Raw genomic sequence first — 23,590 nt, 5'->3', positions numbered from 1 at the left:
AAAATTATATTATATTATGTTACTGAGCAAAGACCTGCCACACAAGGAAAAAAAAAAACATTTGGGTTTTAGTTCTAATCTCAGATTATTGCAAAAGCTTGAAATTTGCGCCATACATTTTATTGTTAGAACACATTCTGCTGTTACACTTTGGATGGTGCGGTAATGATCTTGATGTTGGACCCTTAAATCACACAGGTTGGTAAATTTATTCTTCCGGCGGTTTATATAAATACTTTTATTCTAGTTTTCAAAAGAAGCTATGAAATTGGCGTAACCGCTGGTACATGCTCAAGAGTAATACACACTCGCACCGTTTCACTGCAGGCAGGTGACGTTAGGAGTCACTCATAACGGTCCCACATTGCTGCTGCATTTACAACAATAAACCAGATTTATTAGCATCACGCAGTGATTGATTACAATGACCTCGCATGTTTAGCAACGTATTACAGTACTGAGATGGTGAGGAATGTTGAGTCGACTTTTTTCCCTGTTTCTTCTTTCACTAGTCTAGCTATTGTCCTAACCAATGTCTAACTAACACAAAAAATGGAACAGCTTCAAGATTGACTGATTAAATACCTTCATCCGTAACTGTGCGTCACTGCCTAATGTTGTCCGTCCAGATATTCATTCTGCTGTCAGTGTCGGCGACCATTTGTCTCAGCATCTAAAATACCAGAAAAAAGAACTATTAGAACAAGTCACATGAGACCAAGAAGGCCAAGTAACTTTGTCTCACAGCTTCAGCTTTCCAAAAGGAATAAAAAACCTTATAGCTTAACTACTTAAGCATTTGTCCCACCCTGTAGTAACATTGATAAGTTTAAGTTAATAAAACCAAAGAGCATTTCCTTATTTAACAGTGGCAGTCCTTGCGCCATGTTGAGCTTCTGCCCGCAATGCATTGTGGTCAATATTGACCCATTTAGTGACCATCGACGCTCACTACTTTTCAAGATGCATTGTGGGTAATTTTGAGTGCCCTACTTTTTTCTTTCTGGACATTCGGGGACTCCGACAAAATGGCGTGACACTTACATAGGTCACTATGTAGGGAGTAGGGTGCACATTCGGACACAGCCCTAGAAGAGGATCAGGAAGGAAACAAAAAAAGCAGAAGAAAAATGAAGACGAGGACAACCACTGTAGAAATTGCGCGACTTTTTGAAGAAAGGATATGCAAGTTTGATGATGCATTTGATGCATTCTCTAAATCAAATAAAAATGTATTCTTGCAAGGCAATGGGGTCATTTACAGATTTGAAGTATTTTAACTGTTCTTGTAAGGGGTTGCCAGGACTAGGATCAAGAAATATTGGTTGAATGCATTGTTAATATATTTTCTGTTATCTTGTGTCTGCAGGAGAAAGTCCAAGAGGGAAATCTTGCAGAGGATTCAAGCAAGCGTTATCTTGACTGAAAAATGAAACTCTTGATTTGAATTATCTTTTGGAAGTTTCTCAACAATGGCCGCAAGTCACCTCAGCGTCTCATCTCGCCAGAGCTCAGTTACCGTCTAACAAGAGTTTATCTACATCCTTTGGGTATCTATAAAAGTATCAGTGTGATGGATATTGTTACTGCCACTGTATAAAATCTAGCACTGCCTCACCTGGAAGTTGATACTGGTGTTCCTCGAGTGTGTTTAGTCTTATTTTACAAAACTAATTTATTTAATATCCATTTAACATTTAATTACCAAAGAATAAAAATGGAAAAAACACCATTTATCTCTAACATTTAGTTTAAAAAAAAAAAAAAAGATAATTATGACACATATAGCAGTGCAGATATTTACATACAATTTACAATACAATTAGTAAACCTTTTGGTTTGGCATTCGTTCCACACGTAGGCAGCAGAAGGCTCCCAGTGCTTTCAGATGCTGTCTGAAATCTTATAAAATAAATAAATAAATCTTCTCTCTGAGAGAAGTAGATGTCTGTAACTCTTCAGTTGACACTTGCATGACATCTGGGACATCCTCATCCTCAGAAGCTGTATCTGGAGAAAATGCAATTGAGACTGAAAGCAGTCTTTTAACCTCAAAGCAGAGCAAACAAGCTCTTTTATTTAATTTCTTTCTTATTTTTAATGTTTTTGCACACCGTTGTTTATGTAAAGCTCTATGAGCTTTCTTGCACATGAAATGTGGTATACAAATAAACCGTCTTAGTTGTACATTACAGGCAATAATATGCTTCAAAGCCTAGCTGTGAAGCATTCAGTTTAAAGAGTAATATTCTTTCAGAACAAGCTGTATACCATTAAAAGTACTATAACAAAATCTATATAAAAGATAACACGAGTGTTTTACCACAGTACATTGACCTTTCTGCTCCCAAATCCAGGAAGTGTGCGTCTTTCACTGACTGGTCTTCCTATAAGTTATTGTGCAAGCCTCTAAAAATATGTTTTTTGGTTCTACTGAAGTGTTTTAACATTTACTTTCATGCTTTTGCAGGAAATTGTGGATTCATGCTTCTGCTGCATGCTTCTATGTACTATTTTCACTAGTTGGGGCAAAGTGTGCCACACAGTATGTCCACTTAAAGAAAACACCCTGGAAAAAGAATAAAAAAATGTCACATATATGAACTTATTAATCTGCATTATCTCCATCGATTTAAAATTGTATTGTGGTGATAAACTAATATTGCCTCTTATGTATCAACCTTTGTAGCAGAAATGATATTGGATCCACTCATTACACCAGAATGAAAGAGTTACATTTATTTTGCCAACTGTTTTTCTCTGATCACAGGTGCGGATTTAAACAACAGTCATAATGTATAATTAACTGTTCTACCTGGGTCTGCCGCTCAGGTTTTTTCAGCTCAGGTCTCATGGTGATAGATCAGTCTAAAGAGAAATTTGAAAGTTAAAACACTGACAGATTAGCTGCTTTTGGTAAAAACTCAGAGACTCCGCTGATTCATGAGTAACTGTTGACAACTTTTAGCACATATACCTGATATACCTGCATCAGTGATGAGAACAGGCCACTCGGATGAGGCAGATGTAGGTTGTGCCAGAATCCAGAACCTGTTGACAGCAGATAAAGTTGGAAAACAAGAGAAATGATATCATGGGAGATGTCTGTCCTTTTCCAATCTCTCTCTGCTTATATTAAATCAGCTGTCGACACTGTCCAATTTACAGTTGAGCGTTTCACTGCACATATTGACTTTGTACAGAAAATGTGCACAATCACAAATATATCAACATTGGCCCTTTTGACACAATCCCATCATTTAACAAATCTTTACAATTACTGCACGTTAAATGCATTTCTAATCACATATTGTCAAATACTCTCCAGATATTTGGAGATGGCTAATATTTTAACCTTAGACATTTTTAACTAAATAAGAACATTTTTAATCAATGCACGTTCTTTCTGAATTTTTATTTAATAGTGGGACAGAGAAGTGTCTTTCTTGATCTTTTTGACACAAATTGAATTCAAAACAAAGTTAACAGTCATACAGCAAAATTAATTTTATTCATATATCATCAACATTTTTAATTAGATATGTGTGGCCACGTCAATTTAAATCTGGCATGGTGCCCATGAGATTACATGTATTTGATGTAGGTTAAGTTTTGTTGGTCTGGATTAACTGGTTGATTTTTATGGAATTTTTTCTTTGTGTTGCCCCTTCGTGGCATCTAAAATCTGTTCCAAATCCAACCTTAAAACTGTCTGATACATGTTCTATAAACAGTTCACTTATATATATTCATGTTTTTAAAAAATTATAGACTTTGTAATAAAAATGAAAATAAATCTACTCATGAAGGATCCTGTACATTTCAACATTTTAGATGTTCATTCATCTGCATTGATAATACATTTAAAGAATAGACGACACATTTCCCAGCTCTTCTATAGAATATATTAAGATTTAATTGAGATTATTCTGTTGTATCTTTTATTAATTTGTCAGTGAAAGAATTCATGACTCCAGTGGCTTCACTGATCAGTGTCTTTTTAAGTACAGTCACGTCTCTGAAACAGTATTGATTGCTGTAATAAAGTGCCTTCAGATTACATGGACATGTATAGCGGCCTGGGAGCACATCAACATTTCTCCTGATATGCTACATGACCCAGTTTCATGCTGTATAGCTGACTGAGGGTATCTGGAAGCAAATCACCCTGGTGCAATGGAGAATAAGAAGTTATGTACATATGACTGCTTTTGCAGAGAACATATGTGAAGTTAGTTGAAGTATAATAAAAGGCTTTCTTTTAACGTCAAAATCTGTTGGAAGTGGCATTATCTAGAAAGTTTGGCTCAATAATTCAGATTTTTGTAAATTCTTACTGCTAGTTGCACTTATCACATTAGCAAAAACAGGAAAACAGAAAAGCGAAACAGTGATAAATTTACATGCAATAGATGTGAGACTAAGAGTAATTCAACTAAATCTATTAGCATGGAGTCTTCGTTGTGATACCCACAGATCCATATGTACATTGAAATAATTCCCAGTTATTGTACAGTAAGTGATTCTGATGTAAGAGATGCAGCGTGAAATCCATTGTGCCATTTCCATGTAAATCTGCTTTCTGAAGTTCAGGCAAATATAATTTAAGGCTTCAAGAATTTCATTTCGAAAATAAATTGCTCCTTTTATTAACATGCAGAATTCTTGGACAAAATATCTCCTTTTCATTGTTCACATGCAGCATATTATAGCTTAGTAGGAAAATTGCTTTATTTTGAATGACAGTCATCTGATATTTATTCATCAATTTATCCATTTACTTTTATCAGCTTATTTTCTTTTGATCTCGCACTGTGCACTGTTTTCTTAGCTAGACATGAAAAAATGTTGTGTTAATGGTGATGAAGGAGTTTATGAAACAGCACTGGTTTATATTAAAAGGATTCAGCTTCTTGAAGGGGTGTCTCATTTTACAGGAAAATCTTTTAACCACTTCTGCAACTGCATTTCAAGAGAAATGGATACTTAACGGTGGAAGGTTAATACAGTAGATGGAAAAAGAAAATGTTTCCCAAGCATTCGCTCACTGACATGCCATTTGTACAGTATTTAAGCATGCCCTTGTGTATATCATACTGTAAATGCATGCAGTAGTTTCACATGGCCTGGTAAGCAGCTTATAGTTTTATAACAGTAATATAACAGTTAGAATGCATGTGTACTGACATCTGCATACCTTGTTCATCCTAAATGGGTCAATAGTATTTGCACAATGTCTCAATTTTGTCACATTATCATTGGAAAATTTGCATTAGAGACAATTAAGGAGTATCTGCAAAGCTGCCTGACAAGTATGTATGTAAACATTACTGCATGTGAATTAATATAAAACAACTTCCTTTTTACTCAACCAATGTATCAAACATTGGTCTTATCGCATCACTGCCAGTCTTGTGCACAACACAGAAACCAACACCAGCTATCTTCTGTGCTCACTCTTTGCTAAATGCTTAGTCCAGCGATCTCCATGGGGACTGTCTCCTAGCTACATACAGTACATGCACAAACAGCCACACATACACTTGTCTCATCCCATTTCTCCCATGGCTGATCAAAAGAAAAGCACTGTCAATCATATACACATGCCCCTCCAATCTGGTCCTTTTGTCCTATTTCCCTTTGTCCTTAGATATCAAAGACAGTCATCCTCTTTTTGTCTCTTTATTGCTTTTTGGTTCTTTCCATCTATTCTGTCTTTTTCAGCCTTTCCAATCCTCTCATATCAAAGCCAGTGCAGACAGCTGTCGGGCTGTGGATCTTAACAGCAGGAAACAGTCATGGCAGTAGGTGAACTGATCCCCACTGGCATTTTAAACCTCAAGGCCCCTTCCAAACATTACATCTGTAAGCCCCCCTGTATCTTCATCAGTTAATTCTCTGACAAGTAATGACTATAGTTGCTGATTTTCCAAGCAGGCTTTGGGAAAGGTCTCTTTCAACACTTTCAAAACTCAAAATGAGGCTTTTCTTTTACCAAAGCTAACTACTGATTTGACAAGAGACCAGCTCCATAATTTAACTGGCGAGTGATAGAAAATGTAAAAAGACACTAACTCATTTGATCAAGGTGGACACAAAAGTTTGTTATGTTCTCCACAAGAACAGAGCTGGCAAGAACAAAATGGCCTGATTTGTTCTTTCAGTTCTGGTTTAGGAGTTCTTGCAGCTTGTTCTCAACACACTGGTCAAAAAGCATTAAGTGGAAATATGTATTTTCTGGTTTTTCACTGATGCAAAAGATTCAACAGAATGACCCACAACTAACTTTGTTCTTGCCACCTCAAAAACAAAAACAAAGTCCCCTGCTCTTTGTGAGTATGCAATAAGCTTGACCCAGCAACCCAATATGTTTTAAACAGCCACAAGCTTGCTGAGGATGGCAACTCATGAGACTGGACTGAAAAGTCTTGCATTTGTATTTCTGTGGTTGAACCTCCAAATATGTAGTTTATCTGTATTCAGACATTAATGGAAAAATGCACGAAGTGTTATTACTGTTTAGATTGATTACCATTTTTCATGTATTTTGGGGGGGAGTTGGTGTGGGACTCAAGGTTTTTCAGGAAAAAGGGACATTAAGACTTACGGCCATCAGACCCATAGTTATATTTTCATAAAATGTAACTTAGCCTTATTTTCTAGTTATTGTACAGTAGTAGACCTGCTGTACTATAGTGTTCAATAAATTGCTCAATAACATTGGTTTTCTCCATCATAAAGATGTTCTAAAAAGTAGTTCAATTGACATGATAAATTAAAGTAAGTCTCATATTAATTCCCATTAAAAATTTTATTTTGGGGTGATTTATTTGATTTTTTTTTTAATAAGGTTGTGTTCAGTTTTTGGTGAGCTGGTGACATCTTACCTCCCGTAGACGGGGGCCTGAGAGCTCAGTTTGGAGAATGAGGAAATAATCTGACTGTAAAGCTAAGTTTACAGCTACTCAGAAGGTGAAACAGTAGGGCAAAATCTTAGCCATCTACAACTCAAACCTCAAAAACCTTTATGCAACTTGATAAAACATTAAATATAGTGAATTATACTCTGCGTCAGTTTGGCATAAGACAGTAGTTTAATCAGGAATGTGAGCATTCTTTCTCATTACATGCATGTTGGTTGGTCTAGATATCCTACTAATGGGTTTAAAACCCAAATCACACGCACATAACCATAAAAGTGAAGGAAAATGCTGAAAACTAGAAAAACACCATTTTTTCTCCCCTGGTAGTCTCCAGCAGTATGCTGTTCAACAAGTCTGAAAAATTCTGAAGGACTCAGCTGATTGGAAGTAGGATATGCTGGGCAGCTACTGCGCGTGCAGCGATTTGGAACAAATACAGACATTTGCTAGATAGTGAAAATCTATCTTTTATGGTCCACTTGTGATTGCTTCACAATCAGAATTCCTCCTTTCTTTTCTAAACTGAGTCTCTGACTGCTGTCTACTGACCACTAGCTCCTGATAGCACTTTACACATTAAACATTTAAAAAACATAATATCCCTATATTCACTGCATCAGACAAGCTTTTAACATCTGTAGTTCAACACTGAAATAAACCTATCAGCAGTTTTACTACATTAAGCAGTATGTAATGTGTAAGAGGAGCTTATGTTGCCTGCTATAGTGCTTTAGTGGGACTAGAGGAGTTGGCTTTAAACTGAGCTAAATATTACTAAATAATTCAAGTTACTCTTGTAGCTAAATAACACAAAAAGAAAAAAAAACTTTTTTATTACTGAAATGCATAACAAAGCACACACAACACTTTTGAATCGAATATTAATGAAGCTAAAAATATAACCAGTCTAATTAAATTACTATAATTATTCTTTATTAATGACTATCTTTGATTGAAATCATGCACAAGGATGAAGATCTGTTTACCAAGCAAGTGTTTGGTCATTTAAGCATTAATTGTGTTGTGCCCATTTTAACTTTCAAGGACAAAGATGGACTTAGTCTCTGATTTTATCTTACAAGTTTTAAGTAAAACTAGACCATCCTGGTAATGTTTTTTTCCAGATAAATGAGTTTTTACAACAGTGATGCTTTTGTGAGATTATTTCTGGCAAGTGCTGGCTGCAGAAATATAAACATTTTCTCCCTGGTTGCTGCTCAGTGACTGAGCAAACGACGGTGTCTCATTTGACTGGTCAGATAAATCCCTGCAGAGTGATTCCAACCAGTCTTAGGTGGAGCTCTAGAGGTCCATTATTCAAACTAAAGCAGCTGGACCAGAGTCCATGTTGCCCAACATTAAAGCTGGCTAGATATATGACAGAAAAATAGATGATGTTCCAAATGAATGGACAATGTAGTCCAACAAGTAAGGAATATTAAAACATCTTTAGTTATTTGGTTTCAAAAGTGGACAGTAAAGAAATCTAATTGTTTCAGTTAAAGGTCACTAAATCATGATAATCTTTTAGAACAACTTCTTACATGTGGCCTGCTGACTTAGTATTCCCTTAAAGCAGATTTTGTTTCCTTCAGAATTTATGACTCATCATGACAAGGAAGTAATTTATCATCATTAAAAATGTGGATTTGTTTTTCATTTCACTTTATCAGGTTTATAGTTACTAGATTTAATAGATATTATTAAATTTACATCTAAATTTGTTACGGTGATCTAAACAAATACATCTTTTAACATGTTTATTTGTTGCAAGATAAAAATCAATGTAGTGAATTTGTGTGTGCATACATGTGTGTGCATGTGACGTGCAAGAGACTGTAATGAGTGTTTTTAAATTGCTAAGCTGTCTATTTTAGTATGTTAAGGCTTGTTTTATTTATATATGCATGATTTATTTTGATCTTGTAAAGCACTTTGTGTTGCATTTGGCATGAAAAGTGCTTTATAAATAAAGTTTGATTTAATTCTATTGTGTAAAACATTTCCAAGTTCACTTTCTCTAACAGAATTTTTGATTATTTCAGCATCATCTTACAAAAAAAAAGAAACAAAAAGGGCAAAGAAAATTGCTACACAAGAAACTGGCATGTGTGCAGTGAATACATGCACACACAATATTCTCCCACAGAGAAAGTTGGAAGCAGCAGAATGTCATGAATGTTTTTTTTCCCCACACACAGTCCACTGTGTCACTGAGTCAGGCATATTTTGGTAAATATGCATGTACTGGCATGAGAAGTAATCCAAATAACTGACCAGGTTGAGGTCATAACCACAATTTAATTCAACTATGCATGTAACTACTGTGAATGAGGATTCAGAGATAAAACTGAGAAAATGAATCAGGATAAATGCAATGAAAAACTTTACTCCAAGACTTTAATTCCATGGTGAGCTACCTCATTATCACTTTGTGTGTTTGTCTGCTGGCTTTCGTGGCTCAAGTTTGATTAGCCCTGAAAGAGACCTGCTGAAAAGTGCATTTAAACTGGAAGTAAAGTACTATCACTGTAGTTTCAAGCAATCTTTTGTTGTTTGCCCATGCATCAAGAACATAATATGCATATGTCTCTTCACCATTTTGGCACATGGGGACAAGCATGACTTTTCCTGGCTCAGACTGCAGCTGATAGAGAGGCCTATGGCTTTCTGGCTGGGGACAGTGATTGAGAAAGGCCAGCTGGCTTACTTCAAAGTCTGGATGTGAACTGACAGATGAAATATGGTCTTAGAGACTGCCAGAGGAGAAAGGGGCTCTGGGAGAGATATCCAGTGTCTGGGGTTGGCCAACAACACTCAGCTAGGCTTAAAAACTGGGGCTGGGTGAAATCAGCCAGTTGTACATTTGGACAAAGTTTGACCTGCTACAGGGCCAAAACTAAAACAATTGTCATAAGATATTTTGACACAAGTGCTAACAGAGTGACTTGCTTGATAAAACTGATCATTGTTTTGTTTGATCATACGATCCCTGAAATAAAACACAGTGAAAAGACAAAAAATGCCCAACTTTTCTCTTAAAGCAGCATATTTTAAACTTTTTTTTATTTCCTCAGTCATACCACTTAAAACACTGGAGACATCATAACAGCAAAGTAAGCAAAATGCAATTAATCTTAAATTTAATCATAAGCTGATTTCCAGTAGAACCCAGCTGTTGATGCTTTGCATCAGTTTTGGTCCTCCTCATTAATGATACAGTAGATACACTGAAAATGTCTTTTCATGTTAAAGTAGCTAAAGCAAACTGATGACAGGTGCATTAGAGTCTGATATGATGCAAGTAAAACGGAATTTTTAAAAAATAATTTAGTGTGTCCACTCTACTAAACATAACTGCTTTGACTGCATTCACTCGTGTTAAATTCAAAAGGCAGCCAAAGAAAAATAAACTTGTTTTGTGCTATTAAGAATTAATTCTCCATCACTGTGCTCAACAGTTCTAAAGCAAAATGGTCTTAACAAACGTGGTTGCCAGACTTATTTTAAGTCAGTACATTTAAAAGCATTTTTGGACATAGACATAAACCTTCAAAATCCATCTTTTTTTATTTCTTTTTTTTCCAAGTGTTCAAGCTGCTGCAAGCAGTCTACAGCATGCCCATGTGTAGGGAAGTATGCACTGCTGGTTTGCCAATGGGGAGCGCATTGTTGTAATCAAGAAAGGCAACAATGTTAATTTAGTCAGAATTTACTATATTAAATTATAAAGTATATTTGTTCTACATAACTAAAATGTTAAAATAATGTCAATATTCACTGTGTTTTCAGTTCAGTATTATTTTAATACTCCCTAAATGAGGAATTATATTGTTGCACTATAAATAAAGCTGTTAATTAGGAGTGCAAACAGAAACCTGAGGGGTCCAAATTTTTTTTAATCATATCTTATTTCAAACTGAGGTCTTCAGACTGTGTAACTAATTGACAGATAATGATGAAGTAATGATCTCGTACCCATGAACTTCTTCGTATGATGACATGATGAGGGGAAAGACACTGATTAAGTAAACTAGGTCTAATTAGTGACTGCTATGCTGATGAACTAATTTATGTCTATACATTTAAACATGAATGAATCTTTACAAACTTTAAACTTCTTGTAACCACAAAAATCATACTCAATTCAATACTTAAGATGCTTCACAATAACACAGTATATAGAGATAAAATAGCCTGTGTCTACAGTAAGACTCCCAACATTCAAACACTACAGCACAAAGCTTCTTGTAGCACTTTATAGTGTCCTGCCTTTGTTTTTCAAATCATGTTGTTGCTTCTGTCATTCTTACCTACAGTGTTGTTTCTCATTGAAACTAGGAAAAAAATAGCAGAAAACAGTCATTAAACCAGGTAGATGTACCCAGCTAAGACATATTAATGTTGCAGGTCTTTTAATAGAAATTGAGATAGCTACTGGCCAACTTCAATATGTTATCCTTGTCCTTATTCTTTTTATTACAAATAATGTAATGGATAATGATGAACATAATGAAGTGAGACACCAAACCTATCACTCGTTTTTTTCTTCATTTTGATCTTATAAGAAATCATCTCCAACCATCTACTAGCGGGAAAGGTCAGAGAAAATAAGGGCAACAGTTTTTCATACAACCCTGAAACATAGCCTTGGTCGTCATGGTTTCAGAGAGTACATAAGACAGATGACTCCAGCTTGAGCAGTAGCTCCACATACATTATTAGAGGTCAAAGTTATGTAATTTAACACACAAACAGTTCATTCAAATTATGTTTACAGATGCTAACAGACACAGAAATGATGGGTTTGTTACCATATAAAAACTTTTAGATATATTTTGTAACTTTAAGATTAAGAAAAATACCTGATTAAGGTAAAGGGAAAATACATAGCTTGTTTAAAAAAAATCATCCTAGAGCATGAGGAATGTAGATTATGAACAGAACTGGCCACTCCTGACTGGATGATATGCCAATTTGCTCAGGTTAGTAAATCTAGCTTTGAGTTTCAAGCTAGTTTTAAAGGAACTTTGTACAAATTCTAATTCATTGTCCAAGGTAAGTTTTTAAAGGGGAAACATTTAAGGAACAAAAATTCTGTTCTACTAATCTACGCTCATTTAGCAGACACTTTTATCCAAAGCGACTTACATATGAGAGTTAGGGTTGCCACCTTGGATTTGTGGAAAAAAGGGACACTGGACATAAAGTTTGGGGCAGAGGAATCGGGGATTATTATCAGTTCAAACTAAATTAACATGAAATTCTGACATAGGAGACAGACAAAGTCCTGTTAATATTTTTAATTTTTTACGGATCAAAATCTCTCATACACAAAGCTGACTGCTAGGCAAAACAGAGTAGATATCAGCTGATAATTTTGATGAGTCACCCTATATTTAGGGTTACTTGGCGAAAATAAGACGGACGCCTGATTCAGCTTGCTGTCTGTCTTCCATCAAGTTTCCCTCCCTGGCCTGCTTGGCTTGCGCGGGCCACTTTCAGCGCTTGGGCACGTCACTTGCGTGTGACGTACAGCCACATTAACACAGAGGACATCTGTAGACTACAGAACGAAGGAAATCAAATAAGGTTTTTGCATTTTCCCCGAAAAACCGGGACAAATTGTGTCCCGGGAGAGATTTTATTTTTCCCGGGACAGCTTGTAAAAAAAGAGAACAATTCTGGGAAAAACGGGACTGGTGGCAACTCTAATGAGAGTAAGAACAACACAAGCATGAATTCAAACAAGATGGGACATCATAATTAGTCAGACTGCTTTGAGTCCAGTTGGACCCAGGTGCTGTCATGTAGTGCTACAGGCAGTGCATATATATATATATATATATATATATATATATATATATATATATATATATATATATATATATATATATATGGACATTCCCCTTTGCCAAGATATTTTGAATGATCTCCCTGTGAGGTAGGGCGTAAAATACGAGAGGACAGATCCTGAGATGCCACGGTCCGAGAGTGTGGAGAACAGTATATGATGGTTCACCGTGTCAAAGGTCCAGCAGTATGAAGAACTGCTTTTAGATTTTAGTAAGCTGTTCAAATTTGACCAGGCATATTTTACTATATTTATAGTTTTGTTTCGTATGGAAACAAGGAATCAATGAGTTATTATTTAAAATAACTGTAGAACATTTGTGACTGAAAAAAAAATGAAATGCTAAATTTGGCCTTAACTTATAAACTTCAATCTAAGTTATTCCAAAATCATTAAATCAGCTCATCCAAATATTGATATAAGTGATTTTGAGTAATAGAGATGCATGCTTTTCACACAGTTTTTGTGCTTGTCTTTTGAATTATACAAAATTGATCTTCTGTGGTCTTCTGTGAATATTAAAAGTACAACTTTTCTAATAAACATTTATGTGTCTTTAAAATATGCAAAAGATGTCATTTTTCAGTTTCTCTGACACTTTGGAGCTCATGTAAAGATGTACGTATTTATGAAATAGTGTACTGTAATATTTTTATGGCTCTTGCATTATTTACCTCAGTTGCTGCCGAGATATGTTATGTTTAGATACAACAAGCGTTAATATAACATACTCATTCTGACATAGCTTTCATTATTCATATTTCATTCTTGATTTCTTGATGACTGCAGAGCTTGTCAGCCTTAATGATTTATTGATACGAGCTGCCAGAGATTTTGTGTAGAAATGCTTCACCTTTTTCGACTTTAATACTAAATGGCACTGGGAGTTATGCAATTACAAAGTCTATAAAATACACTTCAAAAAGGCTTAGAAATACGATTATTAATATTTAAATCTCCTTTCTGGGAAGTGAATATGTTCAAACTTACATCACATCCAATTGCTCATTGCTGCTTTGTTGTATGGATAATGCAATTAGTTTTTTATATATTTTTAGTCATTACAGCACATGTCTCTTTAATGTAGACTAATGTTCTTGGAGTGAAATTTACTGAGACTTGTTCAAAAGCAGCTATTTAAATGGTCTGCCTTTTTAAAACTCACAAATGGTTTGTTGATCGAAATCCATCAGATCATGTTTTATTGTACAATAATTCACAGAATGATTGCCATGGAAAAGAGGGTTTTACATAATGCCACTGGCTGTTCACTCCAAGAACAAAGCTGAGCCCCTCCTTATGTCTCACTCTTGAATCTGTGGGTGAGCTTGTGATTAATGTGTAATTGACTTGATGAATGGGTTTCCCATTCCATGAATCCATCAAAACACTGCTTGATTAAGCGTCCTCTGCAACCCTGATTAAAAACCAGCATGATCTGCTTCATTTAAACGCAAGCATGGACCCATCATGTTTCAAAATCTGGTCACACCCACTGATTATCTGCATGTGATGTACCGTAATCAATGAACAACCTGGCTGGGTATTGAAGGTTGGCGTAGTTGTGGATGTAGGGGATACTTTGCAGGCTGCCTTGTGGAGAGCCAGCCCAGTTTCAACAATCAGTCGTGCCAACAGAAGTAAAATAGGATAGATGGGGGGCGGAGGAGGGAGACGGATAGTGGAGGGAAAGGGTTTGAGAGGTGAGAATAAGATGGAATGGGATTTGGACACCGACAGGCAGATGGATATAGAAAGTAAGACGATGTGGTGAGGAAAGTTTTATAGCATAAGCAGGGAATGTGCGTGTGCGAATGTAGAGACAGGCAGGTGCTGACAGAAGTGATGATGAAAAGACACTTGGAAGTATGTTGTGAGGTAATATGAACAGTCCACATACTATTCCCTCCTCACTTCTTTCTGTACGAAGATGCAGTGATCAGCACTAACATTAAAACCAACTGCTTAACATTAAGGGCTGTCCAAAAAAAGTCAAGGTATGAACAAAGAAAGTCCAAATGAAGACTCTGTAGAATATGGATTTGGAATAAAACGAAGTGTTTTCTCTGCCATGACAACATGTCATATCTCCTCTGCCCTTTGTATGTCTGGTGTTCCAACCTAAAGCTACACACTGCCATTAGCTGACAGACACCATAAACCACTGCGGTAATCTTCATGAAGATCTATGTTCTTCACATTTACTTGCACTGAAATGCCACTGCAGCAGCAGTGGTAAAGTGTCTACGTCTGGCGTTTGCCCGGATTCTCTGTATCCTTTCCATAGTAATACTCCTTGAAAGCACAGGACACACGCTCCAGTTCTGACTGCCACAGTGGTTTAATCTTGGTGGATATATTTTCACCATCCATGTGTACACAATGACACTTGCCAGCTAGGTCAGATATCTTCACAGTGCAGATGGTGTCTACCTGAATAAAACTGGCAGGTGGGAGTGTTCAGACAACCTGTCCCACACAGCCCCCCCATTCATAGTTCATTGCCCACCTCTCCATCACATGCCTATCAACTGATCCAGTACTGACTGGTCCAGCTGTGATTGATCACTCAGTCCAAACGTTTCCACCTCATATTCATTCATCCTCTATTAATGGTATATGTTTAGAAAAATAATTATATAAATATAAAGATTTTTTTTTTTTTGTGACAGATTATCTATTACTTGAAAATGGATATGGATAATTAAAACTCTTCAGTAAGGACAGGAATTCAAGAGCAGGGTGAGCAGCCACTTGCACAACAGCTCATTTTTCTTGTCTTAAAAATAAAGCTTTTACTGAGCTTGCAGACTTTAGACCTCCCACTACTCTCTCTCCTAATATTTTAGCTGTTCTTTTATCTACTTTACAGATTTAATTCACTAAAATGATTCCATTTTAAATAGGTGGAGTTCACACATTGATTACTTAAAACATGCTGGTAGCAATTTCACTATTTAGCTGTTAATTACAAGCTCTACCAGGCCAAATTCGACAGCTTCCTCTAATCAGTATTGATAGACCCCATCTGAACTAACAGATCAAATCTGTACCAAGAAGTATTGGAACTTGATTTGAGTGGTCCCTACATTAGACGTACAACAAAAGCAGAGGTGAGCAAAATGAGTACTGAAGTTAAATTAAAAATGTTACTCTCAATTAATCAACTCATGAAAAATAGAGTTTTTATTAAAAGTTCTAGTACTTCCTCTGAATACTTGTATATAAAAGGTCAGTCAAGTGTTATAATGGATGCTCAGCTTATCCTTTTCAGATCAATCTTTGCTACATTCGAGTCAATGCCTTTCAACATATTCAGTGATACATACTTTACAGTTACACACACACAGCTTAATATGTTGTCAGTGTGGAAGTTCAGAGTTAAAAGACCCAAAGCTCCCAATCTGAGCCAATATTTTGGTTTTGTACACAAGTGTACTGCATATACAGGCAGCCAGGATAGCTGGCACTGAAAAATCAGTGTTGCGTTAAATTTCTCTCAAAGTTCAAATGAGATGAGATTTATTTAAATGATTCAATCTGGCATTGGTCTTCAAAATCCAAATATTGATCTCTTAGCATATTTTATTTTCAGTGGATATATTAAGTTTTATCCCTATTAACCTTGTGTAGCAACAAAGCTTTGGTTTGTGCTCTCATTTTCAAGGAAAATGAAAATTGTAACTAAAATATTGCTGGTGCAGCCAGAAAATCCAAGTCTATTAGGTAGAGCTTGGCAAATAATGGGCTCTTTGATCTAAGAGGAAATAACAGACATGGTATACAAGCATATGCACAGTATATACGCACAGTAAAGGGACACCAAAATTGGAAAATTATGTTGTCACTGTTTAAATTTCAGGAATATATTTCACAAACTTGTTGAAACTTACACCATCTGCTCAGCTCTGATGCTCTGTCACATAAACAATGCAGAATGTACTGCAAATAATGAGACACTCTTCTAGACTACAATGCTTGAGACCACTCTTTCTAAATTAATTGAAGAATCTTTTGTTGCATTACGTTGCATAAAGAAAAGTCCTTCCATATTGGAAATTAACTCAATTTAAATGCAACATTTTTCATCTTTGTTATGAAGTTCTTTGGTATGTCAAGTCTTAATATAGCAACAATTAATCATACCCATTTAAATGCTCAATTGACTATTTTTAAAAGGATTTTTCAGAAAACATCACAATATGTCTTGTTCTTAAAATTCTAAGATCCACATGATCTACGTCATTTCAATTGAGAATAGGTTCACAAAAATCTGAGGAATTAAATCTTTGAGGGAAATGTTCAGACAGCAATGATGCTTTCCAGTTTCAAGTAGCTTTAAGCCTTTTCCACAATGAAATTAAAAACTGACTCTACTGGATTTTCTGTAATCAATTCCCTTTGCGATCCGTTCACCCAGTCTAGTTTCCGCGGCGTTGGAGATAATGAAACTCTTGCTTGTCTGCATACAAGGGCATTCATTAACACTTGGATGAGTATTAGCAGCAGAAAAACATTTCTTTTCTTCACACCTCCCCCTCAGTTAAAGGTCTTTTTTCATAGGCAGCCATTAATCAGTCTGTTTTTTTCTTTGTTTAAATTTCCACCTTTTAAACTGCTGAACTACACAACTGTTCTATTGCCTACATCCATTGTTTATTTCTTCCTTCCTTCAGGTACAGTCAATTTCCCCTGCCTCAGTTTCTACCAAATTCTTCTATTCCAATTTCTTGTTTCTTTGCACCCCAACTTTTATTCTTGTACAGTTTCCCCCTGCTGCCATCTGGATGTCAAACAATCCATTTCCTCTGGAGAGCAGGACTGGCTCCTTTGTGCAGATCTTGATCTCAGTCTGAAGATCTGTTTGACAGCTTACAAATGAGACTGACCCCTTCTAAACAGTACACAGAGAGGAAAAAGAGATTCCCTGAGAAAACACAAGTAAAGTGCAGCTTTAACCTCTGTCATGAAGAAAGGCCTTTGTCAACCTCGATAGTTTTAGAGACGTTGACCATTTGGGCTTCCTTTCTGACTGTGCAACTACTCACCCACTTGCACCATCTTTGAACAGGAATGAAAGAATAGCAGGCAGTATCAAAGACCAGAGTCCATGAAACACACAAAATTTTAAGAAGGAAACATGCATTTAAACATTTACTTACATATTACATTTGTCAGATTACATTATATAATCTGAGCACTGTACTGTGCCCTTATGTGCCACGTAACCCTTTATGTAATTCAGTGATTTCACACCACAGAACAACATTAGTATGACTGGAGTTGTCTTTGCAACTCATTGCACTTCCCAACATTAGGTTTTTAAAAATGCCTGAACAGTTCCCAATGCACCTCTGCAGGCTTGCAGTGAATGAAAGATTTATAGAGAATTCCAATTCAGCTCAATAGTATAAATATTTATCTCCCCATTAACTATTATCTTTGCCTTTGGAGAGGAAAGAAAAATTAATACAAGAGCAAAGGTGATAACCCTACTTGGAAAATAATCAAAACAGCCCAGCTCAGAAAACAGACGCACTTAGTATGAGTTAAGAATCGTTTTACTGAGTTTCTGTGAAATAAAACAGGGAAAGAGTTTGACTTGACTTAATTTGGAGTTTTTATTTGCTCATAACATGAAAGCCAAAGGAACAGCATTTTCTCGCAAACTGAAGCAGATTTTATATAATGGCATTACATGTGCTACGGTGCTGTTTGTTGCCCTGTTGTTGTCTTTTGATCTAATCATTTTTTTTTAGCTATGCAACTAATCTGGATAGCATTAAAATGGCTTTCAGTTCTACAGTGTGGAACATTGGAGTTATTTCTGACCAGGATTTGTCATTTGGTTTACGTATAAAAACAGGGTTCTAGAACCATCTTCTTCCACCTAATCATGCTATAATTAGGGCCATTCTGTCACAGTGATGCAGAAAAATTATTCCACGCTTTTGTTAATTCAAGATTAATAAAAAATAACTGTTGTCCAATGTGCCGTCCCAAATATGCCCAGAAAAGTTTCCAGCTGATCAAAACTGCTGCAACGAGCAGAAGAGATCATTTCTACAATTTTAGCTTCTATTCACTGGCTCCTTGTTAAATTAGGGATAGAATTTAAAATTATTTTCTGGGAGTCATGCCCTGAAGTCTTATAGGCTTGACACACGGGAAGCGACGTTGCTCCTTCTCCATTCATATGGAAACTGTGAAAATCGCTACCTTCCTTCAGCCAAGCAACAGGTGACATTCGTGCATGTGAAATGTTGCGCTCGTTCATGTAGACGTGCACACGGGGGCTTGCGACACGACACAAGAAAATATAAAAATGTCCAATTTTTGTCAGTGGCATGGCACTACAGCCAACCAGCGAGGGGCTTCATGGACTGACCAATGAGAGCAGGCTAGACAGCGCAGTCTGCAAACACTTTGAACATGGAAGAATATACCATTTTAGCAGTGTCTGACTTTCCCACACTTTATGATAGGCTACTTCACACAAAGATTATAGAAATGTAAATAAAAAGGCGTCCGCGTGATGCCAGAGTGAATTAGTCCGAACTTAGGTTCTGGATTGATCTGGATCAGCCTTGAGGTCCATCAAATAACGATATTCACAATGCTGTTTTTCTATTTTGTAAACGAACCCAGAGTTGTCTTTCTTTTATACAGTAAACAGCAAGATTTCTGTCAATTTGTGCAAAATCTTCTGACTCTCCATCTATCATACTTTGTCACGTCACGGACTGGTTTGAAAATGTCACATCCCCACCAATATCATAACCAATCAAATTTTTGGAGAAAAGCGATCTTAGAGCGGAATGCACAGCACTGCTGCCATCGCTGCTGTTTGTCGTGTCCCATGTGTTCGGTTTCACGAAGGTTACGATGAGTTTCGCCTGTCGCTGTCATTGGTTGCCTCCCATGTATCTTGCCCATTGCGCTGTGGTGTGGACCCTGGCCTGCCCTGATCTAGGTGGTTGCTATGGCGGCGGTCTCTATGGACATGGGTGGACTGACTCCTGGTGTGGATGGATTCCCAAGATATCATTTCCTCACAGCAGCATCAAGCCAGATGCTTATTACTTTTAGTACTGTTATACCCACTTTCAGTTAACAGAAATTGGGCAGTCGTGCAGAATGGGGGGAGGAGCAACTGCTTTGTTTGTGTGTGCGTGACTTCCAAGAGACTATAATGAGTGTGTTTTTAAATTGCTGTGTTATCTATTTTGGTCTGTGAAGTCTTGTTTGATTTTAATATACATGAATTGTTTCTTTTGGCATGAAAAGCACTTTATAAATAAAGTTCGGTTTGATTTATCGTGATTTTTCCATATACATCTGAGCACTAGACTGCAGGTTTACTTGCGTTCCTAGAGTCAATGGCCCTCATTTATCAAACGAACGTACAACAGAAATCTGTGTGGACGACCATAAACGCAAAGTTTAGCATTTATCAATTTGGACATGAGTAGGATACGATCAAATCTCACGATAAGTCTGAGATCGTGTACGCAAGTTTGAGCTAATGGAGCTTATTGATGCCCCCGCGCAGCCAGAGAACGTGCAGTTCTTTACTGGACAGGTGAAAATGCTAAAGGATACAAATTTTCTCATTTGGAGGCTATAAAAAGTGGCTATATATAACAGAGTTTTATTTGTTTGGATTTTTATTTTTTAATGTAGTGACAGACTTAATCTTTACGAGCAACAACCAGCTTCACATTGTAATCCCATTCAATTCATCTCCAGGCACCAAGATACAGTCTAATTCATTGTAGTCACATTAAAACAAAGCCATCATATCAGGTATCACTTAAATACGCACAAGGACTAGACTTTTTTCAAATTTCAAGTGAAAATATTTTATACAGACAAGCAGCCAATTGTAATTCCCTCATCTGTAAAATCAAACGAGACGGAGACAAAAACAAAGCAAAAATGAAACTGCATTAGAAGGTCAGTTTGCTACTCTATGATGCTCACTAGTCTCAGGATGACATGCCAAAGAAAGTAATATTTCAAAACCTGTTGACAGTCAGTTTACCAGTCAAAGTTATGGAATCTAATACGGCTACCAAGCTGTGATGCCACAATATGAGTCGATTTACTGCCACCATAATCTCTGGTTCATTGAACATTTTTTCCCTACTTACAGTATACCCTAAAAACTTTTAAAACTCTGGTGCCTAAAGAGTTATTTATTCTACCTGTATCAGTTGTGGTCCTTGTTTCAAGGTGTCTTCTTACGTTGTTTTCTTTCATTACTGCCTCACTGTCTCCATACAGAAGACACACAGCTTTGTCCTTTACATCCCAAATATTTTTTCAAAGTCCACTTTTTGTTTAGAAATTTTTTGATTAGAGGTCTTGTTGAAAGTTGACACAGGTGAGTAACTCCATCAGGCTGCTAGAGTTTGGCACGTGCATTATATAACCCACATTAATACAATTTATAATAAATTATGTTTATATAAGCAATTCAGAAGAAATAATAGCCTCAAATCTTCTGTTTGACTCAGTCTCTTATCCTGAGGATGCATAGAGCAGGAGGAGTTAACTAACGGCAGTAGACCTACAGCAGAACATTCACCAGAGTAAAGCCTGCTGAAGCCACTGCAGGGCTCCAGACTGCGACTAAATGGTCGCATTTTGCGACTAAAATGTGAGACAGTGTGAGTGAAGTTTTCATCTACTCGCGCAATGGCGACCAATACATTTGCCGGCCTTTTTCTTGTAGTATATAACCTAATTTATTTTGGCGGTAACAAACTTCTGCTCCCCTCTTCAGCCCAGTTCTTCACAGTAATGCGTAAATTAGCTGCTGGTTTGCCGACTCAAACTAACTTCAATACGATGTTACTACCCTATATAGGGGTATGGTTGGGCGTAACAAAAGATAACGTTGAGGACAGATGGTGAATTTAAAATAAGCACATTTTATTGAAATCCCGTGAAACAACGAGTGAAAACCTGTAACAAAAAATACACAAAATAAACAAGTGCTGGGGTTAGCGGACCTGCTGAAAGAAATAAACCAAAACATATACCCAAAACCCACAGCAGGAGAAAAACCTAAACTTGTCCCCTCAAGCCTCCAGATAAAGATATTCCTACCTAAAACACGGCAGCTCTTATCACTAAGAGCAAAAAGAGATCATTTTGTAAGTCAACCAGAAAACTCAAGCACCAGGAAGAAATCTTCCAACTCAAAAAACCACTGGTGAAAATGCAAGTGGAAAGGTGGCACCTGCTGCTGATTTTGCAGCTGATATGGGCAAGTGCAACCGCAAGACCCCAAAAATATTCAGATAATGAAGTTTGAATTTCCCTTCAAGGAGACTGATGGCATTGAATTACTAATGCCTGTCAAATGCAATGTGCTAAGTGGCTGCTATAAAAAAGTGAACTAATCAGACTTTTAAAGAATGTATAAAAGTGATTTAGGTGCATTAAATACCACAAAGAAAATCACTTGCTGACAAAGACAAAATTGTTGATGGTCTATCAATCAGCTGACTTGTTCTGTGAATTTTCACAAGGTTCATCTGACTGACGTTCGCTTGAAACTTTTTTAGATATTTCTAACTTCCTGTTCTTTTTTTAATTTCCAAGTAAGGACTGTCTCAAAAACAAACTGCCTGGTAGATCAGATTAATTTAATTCAAGATGTGTACTAACTGCAGCCGAATAAATGTTTTTTTTTTTCCTAATTTCTTAGAAACACTGGTGAAGCTGTAGAATGGTGGGTGGTCCCTGCTCAAGTCTTTATTACTGGTCAGTTGAAGCAAAGTGGGGTTTGGCTTCCTTAGCAACAAATACAAAATAATCAACAACTTGCAGCACTCCACTAGCCATTAAAAGGGAATTTAACAATTCACTTCATCAAAAGTATATTTCCAAAACAAAGCAGTAATTTTAAATTGTAGCAATCCATACATGAAACATGCCGAGGACATATAAATGGAAAAATGATATTTCCTAGAAAGGCACCAACTGGTCTGATTGTGTGGAGACAAAATGTGTTTACAATCATCAACACGCTAATGCACTGCATGAAGGTGATTTTGGTGCTCCATGCAGATAATGAATGATGATATTTACTGAACAGAGGCAAATATGGAGCAGCAAGATGAGATGGCTGAGAGGTCGGCAGATGTTTGTGTGTGTGTCAGGATGAACTAGTTTAGCTCAGGGCCATTGCAACACACGCACAGAGGGAGAGAGAGAGTGTGTTCTCCTCGACATAACACCTTCCAGGCACATGGAATTGCAAACACACACATAAAGACTCCTACACTGCATCTGTCCACCGCTGGCTAAAGCAGCCCACGAGGTGCTGTAGTGGTGAGTGGTTCCAGAATCGATTTATCTTAACTGACAGTAGCAATGAGGAAAGTTTGCATAAATGTGGATCATTATGTGCAAGTCTGCACTGTGTCCTCATGAAACTTAAAATTTGATCAGTTTTCCATGTATTTTCATAAGTCTGCACAGTACCCATGTGCTAGCATCCCCATTTATGCTGGTGAAACGTATGCAACTGGACTGTTTATTTGCTTTTTGCCTCCCTCCATGATTCTCTATGTGTATATCTACAGTTGGGTTTATTGTATGTGTCTTTCTAAATATATATATATATATATATATAGCATGTTTGTATGTTGCAGCAGGTCATTTGTGCAAGCTCTCTGGGGATACTTTGGCCCAGTAGCCCTTGAATAAAGAATTATTGAGTATTTCAACCGAAATGGAGGACACAGCTGTACGAGAGAGCAGTTTAGCTTAGTTTACTGCACTGTTCGGGCTGACAGAC

At 36.8% G+C, this 23,590-nt stretch overlaps 1 long non-coding RNA gene across 1 annotated transcript in view; it reads right to left on the bottom strand.

The window, feature by feature from the left end:
- Positions 1 to 2,461: 2,461 nt before the first annotated feature.
- The window catches only part of LOC121634919, a 28,832-nt gene continuing 7,703 nt past the window's right edge, over positions 2,462 to 23,590 (bottom strand). Inside the window, exons 2-4 of the long non-coding RNA XR_006009324.1 lie at positions 2,987 to 3,051; positions 2,816 to 2,868; positions 2,462 to 2,569 (exon numbers count right to left, since the gene is read on the bottom strand). This is a non-coding gene — a long non-coding RNA (uncharacterized LOC121634919). The remainder of the gene's footprint in view (positions 2,570 to 2,815; positions 2,869 to 2,986; positions 3,052 to 23,590) is intronic.

This window comes from Melanotaenia boesemani, chromosome 23 (genome assembly GCF_017639745.1).
Source record: "Melanotaenia boesemani isolate fMelBoe1 chromosome 23, fMelBoe1.pri, whole genome shotgun sequence".
NCBI lineage: Eukaryota > Metazoa > Chordata > Actinopteri > Atheriniformes > Melanotaeniidae > Melanotaenia > Melanotaenia boesemani.
Note: the sequence above shows the minus strand (reverse complement) of the source record. Positions and strands in the feature narration are given on the sequence as shown.